Source organism: Staurois parvus, unplaced genomic scaffold, assembly GCF_062004578.1.
Source record: "Staurois parvus isolate SC_StPar_1 unplaced genomic scaffold, SC_StPar_1.0 ptg000536l, whole genome shotgun sequence".
Lineage (NCBI taxonomy): Eukaryota > Metazoa > Chordata > Amphibia > Anura > Ranidae > Staurois > Staurois parvus.
In genome coordinates, this window is record NW_028318332.1 from 896,138 (window position 1) to 909,702 (window position 13,565).

Genomic DNA, 13,565 nt, shown 5'->3' on the forward strand with positions numbered 1-13,565 from the left:
TAATTTGATTGTATAAAGAAGGAGGATGTGAAAAAAATGATTTGCCCTGGGTGTCATATATGCTGGTTATGCCACTTTTCTCTTTAAAGTGGAGCTCCAGTCTGTTAAAAAAAAAAGTCAGCAGCTACAAAAACTGTAGCTACTGACTTTTAAACAGACACTCACCTATCCCTCAATCCAGTGGTGTGCTCACCATAGCCAGGTTCACCTTGTGTCACTGCTACACCACCAGCCGTCCCACTAAAGTGAATGGGACTGTTGGTGAGTCAACAGCGGGTCAGAGGAGGAGCCGCCGCTGGACAGAGATAACAGTTGCTCTTTAAAAATTATGATTTAAATCGAGCTTTTTCACTAGTGATTTAAATCAAATCCACCCTGCTTTGGAGGGAATTCTTGTCACTTCCAGTTTTGGCTATAGAACTGGAAGTGAAGGTAAATCTCTCCAAAAGGGACACAGATAGTAAAAAAAAAAAAGACAGGCATTATAACCCTCCTTTGCTATACTCAAAATGAAAAAAAAAATTTCCTTTAGTTCTACTTTAAAAGGGACATGTCATGAAATCAGCATCTGTGCTGTCAATCATGATTTGGAAATTGTGGTTCCTTGTTAGACATGCTGATGCTCGGATTCCACAAGTATGCAAGTCAGGATTTCTGACTTAACCCATAACATACAGTGCCTTGAAAAAGTATTCATACCCCTTGAAATTTTACAAACAAAAAAGTAAATTAGTTTTATGCGATAGACCAACACAAAGTGGCACATAATTGTGAAGTGGAAGGAAAATGATAAATGGTTTTCACAATGTTTTACAAATAAATATGTGAAACGTGTGGTGTGCATTTTTATTTAGCCCCCCCTGAGGTAATACTTTGTAGAACCACCTTTCGCTGCAATTACAGCTGCAAGTCTTTTTGGGGATGTCTCCACAAGCTTTGCACATCTAGAGAGGGACATTTTTGCCCATTCTTCTTTTCAAAGTAGCTCAAGCTCTGTCAGATTGGATGGAGAGCGTCTGTGAACAGCAATTTTCAAGTCTTGCCACAGATTCTCAATTGGATTTAGGTCTGGCCTTTGACTGGACCATTCTAACACATGAATATGCTTTGATCTAAACATTTCATTGTAGCTCTGGCTTTAACCTCCGCCCCAGTCTCAAGAATTTTGCAGATTCTAACAGGTTTTTTTTCTAAGATTGTCCTGTATTTGGCTCCATCCATCTTCCCATCAACTCTGACCAGCTTTGCTGTCCCTGCTGAAGTAAAGCATCTCCACAACATGATGCTGCCACCACCATGTTTCACGGTGGGGATGGTGTGTTCAGGTGGTTGTGCAATGTTAGTTTTCCATTTTGCTTTTAGGTCAAAAAGTTAAATTTTGGTCTCCTCTGACCAGAGCACCTCCCTTCAAATGGTTTCTGTGTCCCCCACATAGCTTCTTGCAAATTGCAAATGGGACTTCTTAATGCCTTCTTTCAACAATACTTTATTCTTGCCACTCTTCCATAAAGGTCAGATTTGTGGAGTGCACGAATAATAGTTGTCCTGTGGACAGATTCTCCCACCTGAGCTGTGGATCTCTGCAGCTCCTTCAGAGTTACCATGGGCCTCTTGGCCTTGGATTAATGCTCTCCTTGTCTGGCCTGTCAGTTTAGGTAGGTTTGCAGTTGTGCCATACTTTCCATTTTTGGATGATGGATTGAACAGTGCTCCGTGAGATGTTCAAAGTTTGGGATATTTTTTTGTAACCTAACCCTGCTTTAAACTTCTCCACAACTGTATCCCTGAGCTATCTGGTGTGTTTCTTGGACTGATGCTGTTTGTTCACTTATGTTCTCTAACAAACCTCTAAGGGCTTCACAGAACAGCTGTATTTATACTGAGATTAAATTACACATAGGTCTTTATTTACTAATTAGGTGACTTCTGAAGGCAATTGGTTCCACTAGATTTTAGTTATGGGTACCAAAGTAAAGGGGGCTGAATACAAAAGCACGCCACACTTTTCATATATTTATTTGTAAAACATTTTGAAAACCATTTATCATTTTACTTCCACTTCACAATTATGTGCCACTTTGTGTTGGTCTATCACATAAAATCCTAATAAAATACATATACGTTTTTGGTTGTAACATGACAAATTGTGGAAATTTTCAAGGTGTAGGAATATTTTTTCAAGGCACTGTACATGCTATACTTAATAACTCATTAAATAACTGAGCCAGAGGACCCGCTGGCAGACAGGCAAAGGACAACTCCAGCAATGACAGCACAAATATGTTATTGTATGTCCCTTCTGCAATAAAGAGCCTGCTTGCTTGCAGTTTTTGAAAGCAGTACCTTACTTCTACTTTAAGATATTCACATTTATGTTTAATTACCTTAATCTAGAGATAATGGGATCATTTACTAAAGAAGAGGCACTTCACATTATTGTATTTTCACTTTAGAACCTACATAATAATAGGGTGACAATGCGCTCACTTTAAATATCCAACCACATGCAAGAGAACATAGGAAAAAAGAACAGATTTTTGTTTGATGTGAACACAGCTTCATCTTATTTTCTCAGTGAACATTTACTTTGCAAAGTGACAACTCTCTGTTCCCTTAGTAAATCAGGCCATTTGAAAGGTTTATATAACTAAAGTATGAATGTGGGGCCCAGCTGTCTTAAAAGCACTGAAGGCAGATGTCAATGTTATTATCCATGGTGGATTTTTCATTTTTTTTTCTGCTATTTGTCATATTGAGTACTGATATAACCTTGAAGCCGTGCTTTATGGGTTCAAGGTAATGCACTGAAGTACGTTGCATTTAAGAAAGACTGTTTTCTCATTGGTTAATTCCTAGCAATTGAAAAATGTGTATAGATGTAAAATTAATTCAAATCAGGTTATAGAACAGGCAAAAACAAATGACTATTTAAAGCTTACAAATCGGTCTAAACAAGGATTGAAGTATAGGGGCCTATTGGAGACAAAGAACACAGCGCCTCTAAGTGTAAACTGTATAACACATTTAATAAAAAAAGTAAGCTTAACAACTCACATCTTGAACAATAAAAACAGGCTCATAGGGATGTGTTGTGGTATGTCTGTCACCAAATGTAAATGCTGTTCCAGAGAGGAGTGGACCCTAATCGGTCAGCAGGAGGCGCTGCACTGTAAGGCAAGGATGGTGAAGCCTGGCTGGGTCTCCACTATGTCCGGAGCAGTACACGTTGGGCATCTGATGTCATCGGGATGCGACTCATTTCTGAGCATGCGCAGGTCCAACTCGGCCGATGCGCTCTTTTTGCAGGCAAGGTGGAACAGGAAAGTAGGAGGGGAGGGGGGAGCCTTATATGGAATGATCAGAATTGATGGAGAGAGCCGGAGGTGGGGAAGACTGATGACAGGACAGCGGGGGACAGTGAATCAAAAACATGGCATTTGGCAATAAATATTACATACAAAAAGACAAATGGGGGAACATTTAAAAAGGTTAACATCGGATCCTCACAATGCATAAGAAGATAACCTTTACAAATTGACAAGTATGAACAGTAAATAATATACATAAAAAAAACAATATATATATAAAAAAGGGGGGGTGGGTGGGAGGAAATGGGAGACTGAGCCATGACAATGGCCAGATCATAGCTAAAAATTACACAAAACCTACCTCAGGGAATTCCTTTTTACATTATCAGAGCTGTCACTACCCCACCTGGATAAATAATATACCAAAAAGTCAATTTTGCCCCCTCTGTCAAAACTGTACCAAATTAACAGATTACAAAGAACTAAGTGTCACCCTTAAAACAAAATTAGCAGAAAAAGGATATCCTGATAAACTTGTAGACAAAGCCTTCACCTTCTATCTATCTGGCAAACCCAAAAATAATAGGATTTTAGAGGACCCTCACCATGCAGTTAGATTTACCACTAGATTTCATGGGAAACACCAAAAAATGAAAACCATATTCAGAAAACACTGGAACATCCTGCTACAAGACCCTCACCTAGGAGATATTATCCCTTCTAAACCTATTATCACCTACAGAAAAGCCCCTAATCTAAAGAATAAAATAGCTCCCAGTAAACTAAAATCGGTTTAGCCAAATAATGCACCTTCCTTATTTTCCACTCCCATTGTAGGCATGTTTCAGTGTCGGAAAGCCCGCTGAAAAACATGTCAATTTATCCAACATGGCCAAAGGGGCTTCCGCCATGAAGGGAAATATCACAGATTCACAGATTTTTATAACTACTCCTCCACCTTTGTTGTATACTGCCTCAGGTGTCCTTGCGGCCTCCTTGTTGTATACTGCCTCAGGTTGTACCATACGTACCCTTTGCTGCAGGTTTGGTGAACATCGCTGCCTAATCGAAGGGGGTAAGAATGAGCACAGTGTCCGCCAACACTTTCTAGACTTTAATAACAAATCCACTGTGGGACTCCGGGTCTGGGTAGTCGAGATCATGCCCCGTGATCTCCCGGAGGAGGAGTGCTTTCATAGGCTCTGCCACAGGAAGCCATACTGGATACATGCCCTCAACACCCTGTCCCCTACTGGCCTCAATGAGGAGCTGAAGTTTGCCACTATTATATAATGACACTCCTGAATAATAATCATTTTTGGGGTACCCCACACCCTAATACCCCAGGGTGGTCAGGTCACTTTATTGATCATATGAGTTCTGGTAGTCCTGACTATGTTGGTCTTTACAGTCATTCTTTTCTATATAGACTATCTATATAGATTATTATTATTATTATTATTATTATTATTATACAGTATTTATATAGCGCCAACAGCTTGCTCAGCGCTGTACATTATAATGGGAGACAGTACACGAGACAGTACAGTAACAATACAATACAATACACGAGGGGTTCGAGGGCCCTGCTCCTTGGAGCTTAAATCTAGGAGGGAGGGGAGAGTGGTACAGGAGGAAATAGCAGTGGGGGATGGAGTGGTGAGAAGAGCGGAGGAGATCGGCAATTAGGTGAGGGCGGGGTAGGCTTCTCTGAAGAGATGGGTTTTCAGGGTGCGCCTAAAGGTGACGAGGGTAGGTGACAGTCTGATGGATTGGGGTAGTGAGTTCCAGAGGATGGGGGAAGCCCTGGAGAAGTCCTGGAGATGGGCATGGGAGGAGGAGACCAGGGAACTAGAGAGTAGGAGGTCTTGTGAGGAGCGGAGAGTGCGTTTTGGGTGGTAGATAGATATCAGGTCGGTGATGTAGTTTGGGGCAGTGTTATGAACAGCTTTGTACGTCAATGTTAATATTTTTAATTTTATGCGTTGGGCAATCGGAAGCCAGTGGAGGGATTGGCAGAGGGGGGTGGCGAATACGGTGCAGTTGGTAAGGTGGATGAGTCTGGCCACAGAATTCAGGATAGACTGAAGCGGGGATAGCCTGTGTTGGGGTAGGCCAGCGAGGAGGGAGTTACAGTAGTTGAGTCGTGATATGATAAGGGAGTGAATGAGTTGCTTTTTAGTTAGGAACGTGCATATTTTGGAGCTGTTGCAGAGGTGGATTCTGCATGAATTTGTCAGCGATTGGATCTGTGTCTGGAAAGACAGATTGGAGTCTAGAATGACGCCTAGTACTCTGGCTTGCAGGGTGGGGCTGATGGTGGCGTTGTTGGTCATGATGGAGAGGTTCGGGGGGGCGGGCTGGGGAGAAAACTAGGAGTTTGGTTTTGGCGAGGTTTAATTTGAGGAAGTGGAGTGACATCCAGTCTGATATGTCGTTCAGGAAGCTAGTGATTCGGGCGGAGACTGAAGGGGTGAGGCGAGGGGTAGAGAGATAGATTTGAGTGTCATCGGCATAGAGATGGTAGTTGAAGCCGTGGTAGTGTATCAGTTGAACAAGGGAGGAGGTGTAGATGGAGAAGAGAAGGAGCCCGAGGACAGAACTTTGGGGGACCCCAACAGAGAGGGGGAGTGAGGGGGAGGTGGCAGCGTTATAGGTAACACTGAAGGAGCGTTGTGATAGATAGGAAGAGAGCCAGGAGAGAGCAGAGCCTCTGAGGCCAAAAGAGTATAGTTTTTTGAGGAGGAGGGGGTGGTCGACCGCATCGAAAGCCGCGGAGAGGTCGAGGAGTAGTAGCACTGAGTAGTGGCCATTGGCTTTGGTGGTTAGCAGGTCGTTGGTGAGTTTGAGTAGGGCGGTTTTGGTGGAGTGTAGGGAATGGAAGCCAGATTGTAGGAGATCAAGGAGGTTGTTGTCGGTGAGGTGGGAGCTTAGGCGATTATAGGCTAAGCGCTCAAGGAGTTTGGATGAAAATGGCAGCATGGAGATGGGTCTAAGGTTGTTTAGGTCGGTATAGATGGTTTAGGTCATATAGATGGTTAATATCAGTCACTTTGGACTTATCTATTACATACACACATCTGTATCCGCATACAATTACACTGTATATCCAAAATACCTTATTGTCCATATCATTTGCATAACTGTCAATAACCACTGCATATGAAGTGTAATTTCATGGTTCAAATTTATTATGCCGTTTGCTTCATACAATTCTTGGTCCTCCCATATAGTCGTTAAAACGCAGGGTCATCCCCCCTTATACATCATATATTAATATACACTTTTTTATAAACACCTTCCCATAATTTTCTTTTAATTTGATATAAATTATGCAGATCCTCTTTGTCCCTTTATTAGAGACTATATCATACACATACATGTACATGTATACATGCATATATGTACATACACATATGTCCACTCTCCCTCTCCCATTTCCTCCCTCCTCCCCTTTTTTATATATATTGTTTAATTGTTCATAACTGTCAATTTGTATAGGTTATCTTCTTATGCATTGTGAGGATCCTATATTAACCTTTTTAATGTCCCCCCCATTTGTCTTTTTGTATGTAATATTTATAGCCAAATGCCATGTTCCCCGCTGACAGACAGCATTCCGCTGTCCTGTCATCAGTCTTCCCCTTGCTCCCAGCCTCCGGCTCTGTTCATCAATTCCGATTGTTCCATGCAAGGCTCTCCCCCTCCCCTCCTACTTTCCTGTTCCACCTTGCCTGATGAAAGACCGTGCCGGCTGACGTTGGTCTAGCGCATGCTCAGAAACGCGTCGCATCCCGATGACGTCAGACGCCCAACGTGTACAGCTCCGGACATAGTGGAGATCCAGCCAGGCTTCAACATCCTTGCCTTACAGTGCAGGGCCTCCTGCTGACCAAATTAAGGTCCACTCCTCTCTGGAATAGCATTTATATCTGGCGACAGACCTACCACAACACATCCCTATGAGACTGTTTTTATTGTTCAAGATGTGAGTTGTTACGCTTACTTTTTTATTAAATGTGTTATACAGTTTACACTTAGAGGCGCTGCGTCCTTTGTCTCTTCTACTCCAGAGTTTGCTTCACTCCATCGCAGCCTGCCCTAGTGCACACTGGATTGCCCTTGCCCATATCTGAACTCATGCTATCAATTATACTCATGGACTGCTACATTATGCTCCTGTCATTCTCTTTGTAGGGGCCTATTGGTAATTGCTTTCACCAAACATGGAAAAATATTTTAAATGACGCTGTTATGAAGAGCCAATAAAGGCTAAATATAGTATCAGTATTGCTAGAGAAGTATGATGTTTTTAAACATCTTGTTTTCTATTTACAAACCCTTAAACCCACCAATTTAAATGTTTTCCAAAATAGTTAAAGTGGGATTACACCGTCCTATCCTTTACAGCCAAGGAAGCTGCCATCGTAGCCTCTGATTAATCTGCAGTTGGCATGTTGCTGTATATGTGATCTGTTATGATACCAGCCATTTAGTGGCTTGACAGTTTTGTTGAAAGCACAAGCAACTGCGAGAGCAAGCATTCACAACATTGTAACTGTTTTGGGAAATAGTTAAATTGATGGGTTTAGTTCCACTTTAAATTCAAGGTATGCCTTGAATGATATCTGTTACAGTTACTAGTGTGCTTATGTTAGTTCTCAACCATTCTGTGGGGCCATCAAATGGCTGGTGTCTTAACTGACCACATTTGTAGCTTCATGGCAACTGCAGATCAAACTGAGGTCAAGATGGCAGCTTTCTTGACTGAAAGTGTAGGACGGTTTAGTTTCAATTTATGGCTGGTTCACTACAGGATCTCACAGGAACGCATGTTCCTGTGTGGTGCAATTTTGCAGTCTATTCATCTGAATGTGAAAGTTGTGCATGCATTACTTTTACAAATGTGTCTCACCAAAACATTGTGTTTGCGATCTGTGTTTGGGGTACCATTATCAATACATTGCACCCGCATATTTATTTATTTTAGGTACTTATATAGCACCGTCAATTTACACAGCGCTTTACATATACAGTTGTGTTTAAAATAATAGCAGTCAGACATCACTAACCTGATCAATCACTGTTTTTGGTAGAAATGATAATTCTACGTGGCAAATAATTTAATAGCAGGTGTAGTAGAGTAATAGAAATCCAACAGACCCAACAGTCATGACATGCATGCTGCTGATTCTGTGTAATTGAATCACTAAGTGAAAGGGGCATGTTCAAAATAATAGCAGTGTGGAGTTCTATTAGTGAGGTCATTCATTCTTTGAAAAGCAGGTGGAAATTATTGCCCATATTTAGGGAAGGAAGGCAGCAAATGTTGTACATGCTGGTTACAGTGCATTTCTCTCTGAAATTCTGAGGAAAATGGGTTGTTCCAGAAGTTGTGCAGAAGAACAGCGTACCTTGATTAAAACGTTGACTGGAGAGGGGAAAACATATATAGAAGTGCAGAAAATGATAGGCTGCTCAGCTAAAATGATCGCAAATGCTTTAAAATGGCAACCAAAACCTGAAAGACGTGGAAGAAAGCGAAAAACTACTATTCGAATGGATAGAAGAAAATGGCAAGGACTCAGCCAACAATCAGCACCAGGAAGATCAAAGAAGGTCTAAAGTTACCTGTGAGTACTGTTACAATTAGAAGACGCCTATGTGAAGCCAAGCTATCTGCAAAAAGCCCCCGCAAAGTCCCACTGTTGAAAAAAAGACGTGCTGAAGAGGTTACAATTTGCCAAAAAGCACATTGACTGGCCTAAAGAGAAATGGCGCAACATTTTGTGGACTGATGAAAGTAAGATTGTTCTTTTTGGGTCTAGTGGCCGGAGACAGTTTGTCAGACGACCCCCAAACACTGAATTCAAGCCACAGTACACTGTGAAGACAGTGAAGCATGGTTGCGCAAGCATCATGATATGGGGATGTTTCTCATACTACGGTGTTGGGCCTATTTATCACATACCAGAGATCATGGATCAGTTTGAATATATCAGAATACTTGAAGAGGTCATGCTGCCTTATGCTGAAGAGGAAATGCCCTTGAAATGGGTGTTCCAACAAGACAGCGACCCCAAACACACCAGTAAACATGCAACATCTTGGTTCCAGACCAACAAGATTGATGTTATGGAGTGGCCAGCCCAATCCCTGGATCTTAATCCAATAGAAAATTTGTGGGGTGACATCAAAAATGCAGTTTCTGAGGCAAAGCCAAGAAATAGAGAAGAACTGTGGAATGTAGTCCATTCATCCTGGGCTGGAATACCTGTTCACAGGTGCCAGAAGTTGGTTGACTCCATGCAACACAGATGTACAGCAGTTCTCAGAAACAGTGCTTATACAACTAAATATTAATGAAGTGATTCAAAGGAAAGCAAAATCTTCAAACATTTTTCAGTTTATATAGTGAATGTTTGAGATTGTAAAGAAGAATACAAACACTGCTATTTTTTTGAACAGTCTAATATTCACTTTTCTTCAATTTTTTTAGAGGAACAACACAAAATTGATATGTTTTTATTCATGTTTTGATTTGGAATAGAATGTGTAGTGTTCCCAATGCATTTGTGTGTATGGAAATAAAAGCTATTAGAAGGATTTTGAGCTTTATTCACTTTTTTCAACACACTGCTATTATTTTGAACACAACTGTATATTGTAAATTCACATCAGTCCCTAAGCCTCAAAGGGCATACAATCTAAGGTCCCTAACTCACATTCATACATACACATACTAGGGACAATTTTATACAGGATCCAATTAACCTACCACCATGTCTTTGGAGTGCGGGAGGAAACCAGAGTACCCAGAGGAAACCCATGCAGGCACAGGGAGAACATGAAAACTCCAGGCAGGTGGTGCCATGGTTGGGATTTGAACTGATGACCCTAGTACTGCCAGGTGGAAGTGCTAACTATTTAGATACTGTGTTGCCCATACTGATTGCAAGGGCAGAGCATCTGATCGTGATGCGGGAAATGCGCACAGAACGTGTCTTTCCCACACTGTATTCTGTGATGTGATCGGAACTTAAAATAAACCCGCGCTTTGGCTTTGCAGAGTAAAGCAACAGATTCATGTTAATACTGGCCTTGAAAGCTGCTTATACTTATGGGGCAGGTAGTTAGTCTACCCTACCTTTCACCTGCCATACATAGTGCTTGCCAATTGAATACTTATGTACTCAGTGCTATCACATGAGGTTGAGGAGATTGTTATTATCTTTGTGTAAATGACTAATCACAATGTATTTGTCTTTCTGGGAGTTGATTACAATTGATGGAAACCAACAGAAAGTGTAAAAAAATTCTAAAGCTCTCAAAAAATGTTAATAATAATAAATAGATGCATTCATAGATAGCTGTATAAAAAGGTGTTCAGACAAAAGAGTTATTTCCTAAGCGACAATACTACGGGAAGTACAGTATCTGCAGTCAACCTAAAAGAGAGCAGAGAGCTATGTGTGACCACGCATGATTGAGATATAGTGGTTTATTCATTAGAGTAGTGATGCAATTTCTTTTATCCCATGTTATATAAAAAAAATACAATATTTTTCTGTTAACTATGATAAATCTTTTGTCGCTCAAAGTTGAATATTGTGTAAGAAATAATTAACCTTATCAATACCAGACATAGCTGCTCTCTGTAGGTGAACTGGTTAAAGCGGAGTTCCACTCACGCTGTCAAAAAATAAGTCAGCAGCTACAAAAACTGTAGTTGCTGACTTTTAAAAAACAGACACTTACCTGTCCCTCGGTTTGGCGGTGTCCTCCCCGCAGCCCGTTTCACTGGCCATCCTGAATTTGCATCTTCAGTGTGGACTCACAGCCGAGTACCCACTGCGCATGTGCGTGTAGCGCTGCTCTTCATGAATGGTCCTGTAGTCTTCTGGGACCTGTCACGTGTCCCAAAAGACTATAGGGAGGGAGGGAAGACACCTTCTGTTTCAGATCGCCTAGGCGATCGGACCAGAAGTGGGAGCAGGTACCTGTCAAACTCGAGTACCCACTTCCCCCGCCCCCCAAAGGTGCCAATCCTTAATGGGGAGCAGTCTGTCAGGAAAGGGCTCACTGCTGGTGGTGCTGTGGCTCACCTGCTCTATGGGCTGTAGTACCGGGACTTACCAGCAAGTGCCTTTCAGCAGCCAGGATCTCACCTCCTGCAATCAAGTCATCACCTGAGGCTGATTGCAGGAGGTGTACTTAAACAGTAATCAGGCCTGTAGTCAGTGCCTTGGTGTTTGTTTCCTATGAGCCTGTATTATCCTGTTTCCCTGAACCTGCTAATTGCTACCTGTTACCTACTCCTGTTATCCGCTCCGTTTCCTGTCTTCCTCCCTGTGCTCCATGCTTGATCTCCTGCAGCACCACAAGCAGTAACCCCGAGCTACACTCTGGAATACCCTGCAGCGTTGCTCCGGGATCTCTTCTTCACTTACCTTGTAATGCGCTCCCGCAATTTCCCTCCTGCAGTGTCCCCGGCAATGTCCTCCGGCGAATGCCGGCTTCGGTCTTCTGGGTTCCATTCCCTGCGACGTCAGGACATATAGGGGACGGAACTGGCGGGAAATTTGAAAGTTGTAAAAGTGACATTCACTAAATACACTAAAATCACATAGTATAACATTACTGTATCAAACCATTTCACGTATATTTTGTCCCGAGTGCTTTGTTCTGCGCCCTGCCTGCATTTTTACTGTTCTTTCTGCCTGGAAACTGAGAAAAGTCCATGGCGTTCAAAAAGCGTCCCTTTAGTTCAAAAGAGGTTGTAGACCAGCTAGAGAACAGAGATAGTAAATCAGAACCACTTGCAGAATTGAGTGATAATGATTCCTGGGGAAATTCGTCATCAGACACTAAAAACAATTTTGCGACTTTGCTCAGTGATGTGCGAACTTGGCGCTCTATTTCAAATTTCAGTGTTTTTGGTTTGATTATATTATTGAATTCAATTTATTATATTATAATTTATTATGCTTATTTATTAAATTATAATTTATGATTTCGTGTTTCAAATTGTAACATATCCGGGATGTTTACTAGACTCTTGTTCGGATTTCAGTGAGTTATTCCTAAAAATTGCAGTGGAATGTGTCTGAACCTACCTTCTGTGTGTTAATTTATGCTCGAAAAACCCTTTACTCTAACTTCTTATAAGTATTTGCACTAACTTTCATTCAACCAGGGGGGCTGAAGTACACCTGTATAGAATATAGTGCGTGAGTCCTACCTCTGAATTTTATTAGGCATTAGTGCAGTTGTTAAAAGAAAACTAGTTTAAAAATGGATACATTACAACTTTCCTATTTGATGTACGACTGCTTTTTAACTTGCAAGTCATCAATCTTATACTGTTATGTGTATGATTGATTGCCGACCTATGACTTATATTACTATCACAAAATGTTTGCGATACAAATACTGTGTATGTGTACATATAATGTGTGTGTGTGTGTGTATATATGTGTGTATATATATATATGTATATATACATACATACACACACACTATATATGCCAAAAATATTGAGACACCCCGCCAAATCATTGGATTCAGGTGTTCCAATCAACTCCATGGCCACAGGTGTATAAGATCAAGCACCTAGGCATGCAGACTGCTTCTACAAACATTTGTGAAAGAACGGGTCACTCTCAGGAGCTCATTGAATACAAGCGTGGTACTATGACAGGTTGCCGCCTGTCCAATAAGTCCATCTGTGAAATTTCCTTGTTACTAAATATTCCACAGTCAACTGTCAGTGGTATTATAACAAAGTGGCTAGATCTACTACTATCCTGCCCTCGCAAAACGGACTCTTTTGCCCGCAAATGGCACTTATACATCGCCAGAACCTTCTCTATATCAGAACAACGAGAACTTCTGACAGGTTAACAGAGCGAACTTATCAGGTCCTACAAATCTCCGCACTGACCAAAGTTCCCAAATGTATGGCATGACATGATTACTATACTACTGCGCTTGTAATATATTGTCTCTTGATTCCCCCTACTCAGATGTATAAATATTGTTTTTTATTCTCCTATACCGTACCCAGGTATCCACGTTCTTCCATAAAACATGAAATTGCCACCTCCTTGGCTGTCCGCCACCTTACCTTAAAGTTTTCAAAAGATAACATTGGTTTCCTCAGGTTCTGTTAGTTCCCTTATTCTCCCCCCCATGTCCTTCTCCAACTTCACTGCCCATCTCCTTCTTCTCCCCTCTTCTGACTTTTGTTCCATCATT

The 13,565-nt window shown here is 41.5% G+C and overlaps 1 protein-coding gene across 1 annotated transcript in view; it reads left to right on the top strand.

Annotated features, from left to right (window-relative positions):
- The first annotated feature begins 7,160 nt into the window (after window positions 1–7,160).
- Window positions 7,161–13,565, top strand: part of WDR72 (WD repeat domain 72) — a 379,206-nt gene continuing 372,801 nt past the window's right edge. Inside the window, exon 1 of the mRNA XM_089690609.1 lies at window positions 7,161–7,296. The gene's annotated coding sequence lies outside the window, so the exon portion shown is untranslated. The remainder of the gene's footprint in view (window positions 7,297–13,565) is intronic.